General features: G+C 41.3%; 1 long non-coding RNA gene across 1 annotated transcript in view; it reads left to right on the forward strand.

The window, feature by feature from the left end:
* LOC308470275 overlaps window positions 1–12,475 on the forward strand; it is a 56,254-nt gene that overhangs the window by 37,221 nt on the left and 6,558 nt on the right. The gene's annotated exons all lie outside the window — the stretch shown is intronic.

Raw genomic sequence — 12,475 nt, forward strand, 5'->3', positions numbered from 1 at the left:
GACAAGAGACAAAAGACGGGACTGGGCACGGAGGGAGGGGATCCTGCTCTGGAGGGCCCGCCCCGCCTCTCTACTTCCTGTCCTCTCTAGGACTCCGGCTCTGTTCCATTTAACCCTTCGCAAGCTGAGCACAGCCCCCTGGCTGGCTGGCTGTCCTCCTTCCCTCCCAGAATCCGGGTGGTCCAGGGCATGTGCAGAGTTCTCTGTGATTCTCGGCTCAGAGTCCCTCAAGACAGGAGCTTAGTGCCCTGCCCCCAGGTGGGTGGGGTATAAATAAAATAATAATAATGCTTCAGCTGGGTTCTGGGTTCAAGCCCCACTTTAGGCATCGCAAAGGGTTGGACTGGAGGACCCTCGACTCCCCTGTGAATCTATTAAATGCAAATCAATCAATCAGTACACTCCCCACTTGGAGAACTCGCTCCAGACTTAGAAAGTGACCTTCAGTGGGGACAAAGGTCGGGTTCTGCATTCAGGCAGGAAGACTCAGAGGCACAAAGGTCAGATGGGGCGCCCCCACCTGGCTGCTCTCCCTCCCGCCCCCTCCCCAAATTCTGGAGGAGGCAGCTTGTTTCCTGCTGTTTCAACTTCAGAATCTTAGAATTCAGAGAATCGTAGAATTTTGGAGCTGGAAGGGACCCCTGAGGGTCATCTAGTCCAGGCGGGGGAAGGTGGGGCGGCCTGGCCAGGATCCGGGAGGGCGCGGGGAGGAGGGGAATTTGGCCCGGGATAGTCCCTCCGCTTTCCTGGAAGCGTAGTCCTGAAGAGAGTGCCGCTGCCCCCGTGGGCCTCTTGGCTTGGGGGGAGCCTGGTCCCCTTTGGGCTCTGCTTTGTCCCCAGCGATGCCCAAGGGGATCCTCCATGGACAGAGCCAGTCTACCTTGGAACGGGGGAGAAGGAGAAGGGGAGGATGCTCTTCCGCTCCTGCTTGCGGAGTTCCCTGGAGGGGGGGGCGCCTGGTCGGCTGCTGCCAGGAGGCTGGGCTAGGTGGGCCCTGGTCCTGATCCAGCAGGGCTCTTCTTATGGAGCCTCCAGGCCCACAGGCACTCTACCCAGACGGCTCTGTTCTGTGGGGCGTTGGGCTGCTGTGAGGACAGGAGGCTGGGCTAGGTGGGAGGGGTCCCCTTGGTCCGGACCCGGATTCTGCTGCTGCTACTGCTGCTGATTTGGGGCTCTCCTGAGACCTTCCGCTCCTAGAATCACACCCAGGGACCATCTAGTCCACCCCCTTTTTCTCCTCCTCCTCGCAGGAGCACCATTTGCCTCCGGTGGCCAAGCTGGGCTGCTGGTTCGTGGAGGAGGCTGGGGGCAGAGGCTCAGTCATGCCCAGTGCCCTCAAGCAGCGCCCCGCCATTTTGTTCCTGCCCCCACCCAGGAGACGCCTGGAAGAATCTGCGCTGGAGTCCGAGTTGCCCCCGGAGGTCGAGGCCGGCCTGGTCTTCAAGGTGCTGGGTCTGGAGACCCCCACCCATAGAATAAAAACCAGGCCCTTTGCAAAGCCCAGCCTGCCCCCTTCCCATCCCTGCTTCTCATTCACCTTGAAGCACCTCTAAATTCAGCCTCACTGTGATATACCCATTTCACAGGCGCCACAACTGAGGCTGGGAAACTGCACCCATTTCACTGTGAGGCTGATGCGGCATTTCCCAACCTGGGCATGAGTTAATTATAATGCCCACACACACACACTTGATTTTTCTCCTTTCCAGCACTCCTGCGTTAAGAAGTAAAACGGAATTAAATGATTCTCCGGATCTTCAGTGTCAGCAAACACTCCTTCCCTGATCTCTGTTTTTAAACTACCAGTGTCAGAATTGCTTTTTTTGGAGGTTTTCCAAACGGAGGCTGGAAGGCCAAATGTCAGGGATTATTTATTGCCGGGGGTGGGACTAGATGTCCGTTGGGGTCCAACCTCACAGTTGTTTACTATTATTATTAGTTTCTTTTTAAAAGATCAGTGTTGAACAAACGCCATCACCCCAGTATGACTCCCCTTTATCACAAACACAGCCCAACAAGACAATGACAAAAACCCACCTACAGCATACTGTTGTAAATAAAAATATGCCCTTTTCCCTTCTGGGGTATCCAAGAGCCCATATAGAGTCCTTACATAGGTTCCCTATTGGTAGGAGAAAATAACAGAGGCCAACCAGAGAATATTGAGAAGCAAAGCAGCTAGTAAGCTTGATCTTTATTGATCTGTTGCAACAGGGTACTCCCCTCACACGCAGGAGAGGAAGAGGACCCCCAAAATTGCTGTGCATGGGCTTATAAAGACTTTTGAAATTCCCATCCTCTAGACCAAGACCACCCCCAGAAACATTATGCATACATCACAGAAGGGGTGTAACCTAAGACCACCCCTCAGATACATCCCACCTACATCACAGAAATTTAAATGTTGTTTTTCTCTTGTCCTTGTTTATCTCCTGTCTGGCAGGTTGCTTGATTGGATTTCCTGGGGAGCCTGGCCATTCTTTTGTAGTGGTAAAATACAGTGGTGCCCCGCAAGACGAAATTAATTCGTTCCGCAAGTTTTGTCGTCTAGCGAATTTTTCGTCTTGCGAATCACGAAATCCCATAGGAATGCATTGAAAATCAATTAATGCGTTCCTATGGTCAAAAAAAGTCCAAACAAAGCCAAATTTGGTACAACAACAGTTTATTAACTGCTCTTTAAAGTCACACATACTGTAAAGAGCAGTTCAAAAATTGAAGGGAAAATAAATTAACTTTATAAACAAAACATGTCTTTGTTTTTAGACAAAGGAAACAAAGTCGCGAGACGTTTTCGTCTTGCGAAGCAAGCCCATAGGGAAATTCGTCTTGCGAGGCAAATCGAAAACGGAAAAACCTTTCGTCTAGCGAGTTTTTTGTCTTGCGAGGCATTCGTGTTGCGAGGTACCACTGTACTTATTTCCTGGGCCAGGTCACAGGCTCACACCTTATTCAAACAGACATATCCTTGAGACAGGATTTGTGAGGAAAGAGACAATGGGGAGGCTTTTCCAGTTTAACCTTGCAGAGAAACATTTGCTCAGTTTAGGAATCAAAATGGTTCCAGGTTGGCTTTCCTGTGCTGATCTATGTACGTGTGGTTATGAACGTTACCATATATCCAAGACCATAAAATTCCTATCTTAAAAATTTTTGCCCCACAAATAATAACATCGTATGTTGTAAATGGATGTCTTTGTATAAATATATCATATAAAAATAACACATGTTGCGTTTTGCTACTAAATTACTTGTGGCATTCTAACATTTTGGGAGAGACCATTTACTCAATAGTGTTCTATGCTTTACACCTAGCAGGAAGGTCCACTAATGACTGAAAAATGCAGTTGGTGTTTTGTCCTTCGCCATTTCTGTGTGTTTCTCAGGTGTCAAGCTAGCTCTTCTGTGGTCTCACACCGACAGTGCTACAGCAACACATCCTGTCTGTTGAATCCCCTCAGGGCTTTCAATTAACCATGTCGCCTGGCATTCACCATAGCTGGCACAGGTTTGGACATCTCGTGAGGGAGATGCCTTGGCCTTGGCCTTTCTATGGGATTTTATTATAGGCTGTGGTCTTGCACTCATGGGAAGTTGCTCACTTGCACTTAAAGGACCAAAAAGCTAATTGCAGCCTGGATACACTTGCCCAATTCAAACTGAGTCCAATTTGAATTTATCTTGCCCCATGGTTCTCAACTCTTCAAACCAATCTGTTAAAAGAAAACCATTCTTAACAAGGGCAGTTGTCCAAATAAGTCAATTTAAGTCTATAAGGGATCATTCCTGCTAAACCAAAGCATATCCACCTTCATGTTTCTTATAAGCTTCTCCTTGGTAAAGCAAGTTTTAGCACATTTTTAAAATGGGTAGGGAAGGTTGGCATAGTGCCAGGTGGGACAATGAAATGTGGTTATCTAAACATTGGACTACACAATAGTGTGAGCTATTAGAAAGTATAAAATGCATGAGAATTCTCCATTGGTGTGTAAGCAATAAGACATTAAACATAAAAACAATTACACACAAAAATAGCCTCCCCCCCTTTGCGGAAATCACACTGTCAGACACATTTCAACATTCTTACATAATAACACATAATACAAAACAAACTAATTAAATATCAGTTGCATATCTTGACACAATTGTGATCTTTTACGTATGTATCTTTTGAATCCTGGAGCACAGAGGCTTGAGTTTCAAAAGTGAGAAAATGTCCTTGCAATTCAACTCCTCCCCCCTTTGTCAGCCCCACTCCCCCGTCAGTCTATATCCTTTGAAAGAGATAGCTGTGGGCATTTTGAAAACTCTGGTGTCTGTTGTTGCAGGTCTTGTGATGGCGAAGAAATGAGTTGAGGGGTTGTTGCTGCTTTTCATCATTGCACATCTGTAGAAGTGATATCCTGTAAGGGGGCAGGGTTTTGGGGTGACTTAAAAACACAATTAGACAAGGAAGGGGCAAAAGGCAAAAAGGATGTCCTCCAGTTTCCATGGGAAGCTGCAAATAATAACAATCTTAGCACATTAAGCATTTTATTCATTTCAATATTATTATCACATTTCCACATAATTACTGTTATTATCTGCTAAGTTTGTTTGCTTTCCTTCACTTAGTTTTTGTTGTTGTTGTTGTTTTTCATATTATAAAATAAAAAATTACTCCACGTGTATAGAAAGAGAACTGTAAAAAATACAAAGGTTAAAAAATAAAAAAGAAAGCAAAAAAATTAGATTACCAGTCAGATGAAAACAGACTTGACACAAAGACATCAGATTTAGAAAAGAATTATTATTAAATAATACAAAGATATTATCAAAAACCGCACAGATTACTACTGGACTGAAAAAAATGGGAAAACAATGGGGAAAAACTTAAAATTCACCATGTGCTGATAAAAGAACTTCATGAAACTGACTTTCAACATGTGATGAACATGTCCCCAAAGTAGAACACACACACACAAAATGACCTATGAGGAACCAAAAATAAATAAATGCTAAGACACACAATTAATAAGAAACTTGAAGTAACCTGAAGTAATCTGTTTTGGCATTCTAACATCCCAAATGATATGACAACATCAGCTGTAATGTTAATAGCGGAATACTGGGAAATGAGTTAATACCAAGAAAAAATGAATGGCAATTTAAAGTTGTGCAAGTACCTTGCACTAGCCAAAATGACAGAATTAATAAGAAATGCTCAGGCAAAAAGGTAAACAAATACCATTCCATAAACAATGTTTGGTTGTGCTTCGATTAATTTCATATATATAATGGAAGAACTGATAAAATGAACTTAATAAACGAAAACAGATTATTTGTAACCTAAAAAAAATGTCAAAGCCACAAAGAGATAGAGGGAAATCAACTAATATAGCCGGGATTCAGACTTGTTTTGCTGAACAGAAAGAAAGTGACTGTTTGGCTTTAAGGGAAGAAAGACAAAAAGAAAAACAAATGCAATTACTTTTTATAGAGTATTTAAATCACTGTTTGCATCCCCTCATTATCATTTGTGCTGTGGGAGAAAGGAAAGGACACTCTGTTAAAAGGGAAAATTATTTCATGTGAGAGGTCTGTCAGGAAATGCATAGGCATATACACACACACACCAAAAAAAAACTTATAAAATTTAAATTCCATTGGGAGGCGAACCTTTTGTCTTACGTAGCCCCTGGAGCAAGACACATTAAGGGTGATTTCCCTCAATGGTTCCAAGTTTTACATAAGGAAATTTGGATAGGTTTTTCCCTGCAGCCCAAGCTCTGGAAACCTTCTCTCTCCCCCCCTCCTTTCTCTCGCTCTCTTTTTTTTTAAAAGCTGATTTAGCCTCTGTGCATGTGCAGAGTTCATGTCTCAGCAAACCTTTTATACTATTGAAAATGTTGCATCTTTTGGCTCAATTAGAATAAGGAAGGGAAAGGTAAGGGGTAGATTTTAAAAATAGGGTTAGATTTTAAAACAAAAAAGAGAAACTCAGCAATTTAAGTATTCACCAAAGCTAGCAATTTCAGCCCAAGCAAAAGGAGTGCTTCCTTTATGTACAGGAAAGGGCTATCATTATTGGTCATTTTATCTGGTCATTCGCGGAACAATCAACCGCTCTCTTATTTATGAGTAAAAATGGCCAGAGTCAGAATTCATAGGATTTTTTAACATTCTCAGTCATTTCAGCCTTACCATTTGCAGACAATTTTTTTTTCTGCCCTTTATTTACAGGATTGGTCAAGGCGCATTCTACTTGACTATATGAATTTTTATGTGCTTAAACTTTTAATAGACTTTTAAGTTTGATTTTTTTTTTTAATAGTAGACAAAATGATAAATACTGTAATCACTCAAGTGCTTGATATTACCAGTTGTGCTTCAAAAACATCACAGCTTTCACCTCTCACCTTTTAAAACCAAAGAGCAAAGCTAGGCTGAATTTCAACTCATCACCTCACCAGAATTTAAGAATTACCCTCCAATGCTTGCAGACACATGGCCTTCCACACAGCCACAAATTGGGAGAGTTGAAAGGGACCCTGGGGTCATCTAGTCCAACCCTCCAAAATATAGGGTTCACAGCAAGATTTCGCAGCAAGATTTGTACTACCAAAGAGACATACACATTTAAGTACAGATTTACAACTGGGAAAGGAAACATCTATGGTCCTATCATGTACTAAGGAAGAGGAAAATAAAAGTACCCAACTTTACACAGAACCCTTTTAGCAGATCTTGAGATAGTTTGAGTGAGTTTGCTTCCTTAGACTAAAGAATGCAAGTTCCTAGAGAAATTATCTTTAAAGGAAGATTGAATTGAACAGTTTTTTTCCTAAGATAGGGAGAGGATCTTTTATAAAGCAAAGTTAATTCAATTGATATAACCACTCACAAATAATTAAAACAGCCATAGATTTGATTTAAAAGGAATACAAAAGTAAACAATTTTTCCTGAACTTGCAGAGGAATAGTAAGCCTAATCTATGCCCCCCCCCTGCAGTTTCCTTTAAAGGAAGCTTACTCGGGAGTAAATTTACCTGGCACAGAATAAGGAGAAGGGAAAAAAACCTGAAAGAGACAGAATGAAACAAGGGGGGGCATTTTCTAAGAAAAGAGGCCAGGAAGTCTTATAGAGACTGATATCAGGAGCCTTACAATAACTCTTCTGTCCAACCAAATCAAAGTTAAAACTGGACTCAGATATTTTTCTTAGAAGGAACACCATACTTTCATAGGCATATGCTTAATGAAATACATACACTGCATTTTAGCTTGAGAGAGCAGTTGGCTCAACTAGGCATTTGCAGCAGAAACATTAGGTTAACTTCACATTCCAAAATAGACTGGAACACAGGTGTACTCACAAACTCAAAAGTTACAACACAACATCATTTACCATTAGACTTAAAATCACCCTCCTCACTTAAATTGGAGGAAGGAGGTGGGGTAATCCTCCTTTCAGAACACAAGTAGCACGTATACAGGATTTTACCACTTGGGAGGAAAACTCTCTTTTAGAGCCTCTCTCAAATAACAAACATTTAAGATAAGCAGCTGCTGGATGTTACCTAAGTACAATTTAAACACTGGAAAAACGTTTCTTAAACACAAATTGAAGGGGACTGTCAGAGTCCAGGCGGGAAGTAAGCACCAACTGGGCTTCTTTCCCATCAGGAGTCTGCGGGTTCATTTCTTTTGATTGAGGTGCACCCATTTTAAGAATTTTTAATAGCGCTAGCTTTTACTTTTATACTGCAGTCAGGGTTTTATCCCCACTTTTCAGGAAACACAATAAATAACCCACAGTACACTCAATTTGGACAACTCCGAGAATTAGTACTGTGACACACCGCCGTTCGACTGGCCTGACTTACTAGGCTGGTACAGCTGTTGGCCTTTCCTGGCTACTAAGCTAACAGTGCGGTCAGCGATCTCAAACCCCCCCCTTGGTCATTACTCAGCCAGGGAGCCCACAGCAACCTCCTGCCTCTTACAATCTAACCTGAGAGTTCCCTACTGGACGCTTGCGTAGCGCAGTGCCAGATTGGGACTCAGAAATGACAAAGAAGGAAAGGAATCAGGTGCCCTTGCTTTCTCTGCTCACAGGTCATCTCTAACAAAGATCGCCATGGCAGAGGTGCGGCTGCACCTGGGAGTTATAGTTTTCAGTACAGAAGAAAAAGCACGACCTTTTTCTGGGCAAAACTCCGAAGGAATAGGTCAGCATATAGACTGCAGAAGGGAAATGAAAGAAGTCACACACAACTTTTGCCTGGGCATACTCCGAAGGGCTAGGGCTGGTGTTGAGATCGAGGGGACAGAAAGGAGAAGGTAATTTTTAGATGAGGAAAAAAGTAGAAATTTTAGAATTGAAGGGAAAAGGAAGAATTAAAGAATTTTGGTTGCTGTGGTTTAGAGAACCCAACCCACTACCCGTGTTTCCTACTTAATACTCACTTCCGCATGCGCTGTTCCTGGTGATCCCACGATCTCTTGACTGGTTGTTTAAGGCCGGCCTGATCAAGCGTTGCTTCCTCTGGTTAGCCCCGCTGAAACTCCAGTTATTTCCAGACCCTGGGACCGATGGAAGACTGGTTATTCCTCCTGGCAAACTGCCTGGTGCGCGCTGGATAACCAGTCCTTCCTCGTTTCCAGAATCCGGGTAACCAAAAGTCCCTTCGTGCGTGGTCGCCATCTGTTGTAAATAAAAATATGCCCTTTTCCCTTCTGGGGTATCCAAGAGCCCATATAGAGTCCTTACATAGGTTCCCTATTGGTAGGAGAAAATAACAGAGGCCAACCAGAGAATATTGAGAAGCAAAGCAGCTAGTAAGCTTGATCTTTATTGATCTGTTGCAACAGGGTACTCCCCTCACACGCAGGAGAGGAAGAGGACCCCCAAAATTGCTGTGCATGGGCTTATAAAGACTTTTGAAATTCCCATCCTCTAGACCAAGACCACCCCCAGAAACATTATGCATACATCACAGAAGGGGTGTAACCTAAGACCACCCCTCAGATACATCCCACCTACATCACAGAAATTTAAATGTTGTTTTTCTCTTGTCCTTGTTTATCTCCTGTCTGGCAGGTTGCTTGATTGGATTTCCTGGGGAGCCTGGCCATTCTTTTGTAGTGGTAAAATACTTATTTCCTGGGCCAGGTCACAGGCTCACACCTTATTCAAACAGACATATCCTTGAGACAGGATTTGTGAGGAAAGAGACAATGGGGAGGCTTTTCCAGTTTAACCTTGCAGAGAAACATTTGCTCAGTTTAGGAATCAAAATGGTTCCAGGTTGGCTTTCCTGTGCTGATCTATGTACGTGTGGTTATGAACGTTACCATATATCCAAGACCATAAAATTCCTATCACAATACAAATCAATGTGGCTAACCTGATCCAAAACACCCACCCACCCCACTCACCCATGAAAACAAAGACCACCACAGCCAACCACAAATGAACAACCACACCCTAGGCCAACCCCAACCTCTCTCATCACCAAAGGGACACAGGTGAACAGCAGAGAACCCGCACAAGCAATGCTGACACAAAACCCCACATATATTAAGTAAAATAGAAACATCGTCTCCCAATGATCCGCCCTGGCAGCCCTGGCTTCCTCCTTGGAGGTCCCTTTAGAAGGAGAAGGGGTCCCAGGTCTCCATGGGGAAAATCGCCCTTTGGGGCCAATGCTTTTGCCTTTCAGGCTCCAGCCTCCTTCTTTATGGTGGGATCACATGCAGACGTTCCCAGGTTTACTAAGGATCCCTTGAAAAAGATGGGCTCTGCTTCGGCATGTTGTGCCCTCCCCCCGCCCCAACCATCTGTAAACTGAACTGTAAACACTAAGAAAAAATGTATTGCTGATTCATTTTTTTAATGTTTTAAATAGTTTCTACCAATAATTATATTCAATCTCATTATAAATCACTTTCAATTTTTTTTAAAAAATCCTGTCATGTATATGTAGTAGAAATTCAAAAAGAGGCGCCCAGACTGGAGGTTATCCACACAGAACCCCCCCCCCCAAAAAAGGAGGAAGTCTCCAGGTGGAAAGATAGGCCTTTATTGAAATACAAATGTTCCTGCAAAGAACCACATACATATAGAACACATACATTTACATTTACACAGTACATATACACAATACGTTATTTTCCTAACATAAAGCATACCTACATTACTCTATATTATGCCTACCTATACTATACATACCAACACATCTACCCCACATGAACACCCACAAACTGACTTGACTTCCAGCCGTTCTTGTTACACTACTTTATTTTTCCAATTGCCTTAAACACATTTCATTATTTCTTTAATCTCTTCTTCTATCTTAACTTTACTCTCCTTTCACTCTAATCATGTTCTGGATTCACTCAATATCTGTCAGAAGTTCGACTTTTTCCACATAGCTTTTGATGTATTCCTTAAAGATAGCCCACTCCTTATTCACTTTTTCAACTTGTTGTAAATATTTTCCCAGAACCCCACAATCTCTTTGCATTCCCACCCCATGTGTAGAAAGGTTCCCGCCCTGTTGTTGTATCTCCAACAAACATCACTACAGTTTTTATGCATTTTTGCCAGTCTAACCAGGGTCAGGTACCATCTGTATTGCATTTTCGTTACATTCTCTCTTAAATTGTAGCATGCCGTAAATTTAATATGAGATTTGAGAAAAAGATAAATTTTGGATTAACATTATGTCTAAATTAAGTACTTAAGTTTTTGATAAAAATATTTAAAGTCGGAGACATAATATTTGAAAATTACAAAATAAGAGTTGAAACAAGTTGATAAATTGCTGTTTATAATTTTATAATTGGGAACGCAGGAACGGGAGATGCGAGGAAGTCCAAAAAGCGAAGAAAATATGGCTGTTAAAGTATTTGATTTTGTTGTTTGTTTTTTATTATGTGTCAATCTTTTTACTTTTTTCTGTTTTTCTTTGATTATTGTATTTTGGTGATGGTTTTATACGTGTTTGGTGAAAATAATGTTTAAAATCTTTAATAAATATCTTAATATCCCTGTCTCACAGTAGTTGGCTCATCATATTTTCCCCTAAATCCTGGGCCTACTTTACCATCGCTGTCTTCACTTGCTCCTCCTTTACCTCCCATTCTAGGAGCAAATCATATAGTTTGGAAATATGTTTACTTTTAGATTGGAGTAAGTACTCATCCAATCTTGAAATTTCTTTCTCAAATCCTTTTTCTTCCTCTTTTGTTATCTCTGATTAATTTGAAAGAACTGCAGCCAATTGTTCAAATATTTCTTAACTTCCTTATATCCTTTCAATTTAAGTTTATTATTTTCCTCTTCCAGTAATCCTTATATGTTGCCCAGTTGTTATTCATATTCTTTCTCTTTACAGTCATGATTTCTAAGGTGAGGCCCACCAAGGTGTTTTGGGTTCTAGAATCCCTGTATATTTCATCCATATTTTATACAATGATTTAATTATAAAACCCATGTGGACTCTCTCCTTTCCATCTATTAGGTATGCATGCCATCCAAATTGAGTTCCTACTTCCTCCAGATCTAATGCATCAGTGTCCTTTAACTTAATCCACTCCCTTAAGCAGGTCAGACCTGCTGCAGCATGATATAATTCCAGGTCAGGTAGGTCAAATCCGCCTCTCTTTCTCCGATCAATAAGTAATTTATATTTTATTGTAGGTGTTTTTTGGATGGAATGGCAAATTGCACATCATTCCTATTCACCAATCAAAGGATCACAGCAATCTTTTTTTTTACTTCAATTTTTTTATTGGTTTTCACAAAATTATAAACAAACACATAAAACAAACAAACATAAATCATAACCGTATTAAAAATTTCACTTATTAACATTGTTAAGTGCCTTCCTCACTTCCCCTTGGTTGAATTTCAATGCATATCCTTTTAAGGTCAAAATAAAAAAATTCCTTCCAGTAGCACCTTAAAGACCAACTATTTTTTTTTTTTTTAAAGCAATTTATTAAATTTTACAATAAAAATAAACATAATAAACAATGTAACATTGATCTTAACATATTTTCACATTTTCTTTAGACTTCCTCACATCTCCCGCTCCCACTTTCATCGTTGTAACGTTTTGTCAGCAATTTATCATCTTATTTAAATTCTTATATCCCTTATATTTCATAATCTTATAATTCTCAAAAGGAGCTAAATTTCACAATCTTACTTATTTTCTTAAAAACTTCTAAATTTAGTGGTGCTCAGTTATTTTGATCTAGCGTCTTGTTTAGCATTCACTCAAATTACAGTACTTTTGTAAATAGTTCTTAAATTTCTTCCAGTCCTCCTCAATCCTCTCTTCTCCCAGGTCACGGATTCTGCCGGTCATTTCAGCCAGTTCCATGTAGTCTATCAGTTGTATCTGCCATTCTTCCAGTGTGGGTAGATCTTGAGTTTTCCAATGTTTTGCGAGAAGTATCCTTGCTGCTGTTGTTGCATACATAA

The sequence above is a fragment of the Podarcis pityusensis genome (assembly GCF_964106645.2).
Source record: "Podarcis pityusensis genome assembly, chromosome: 2".
NCBI lineage: Eukaryota > Metazoa > Chordata > Lepidosauria > Squamata > Lacertidae > Podarcis > Podarcis pityusensis.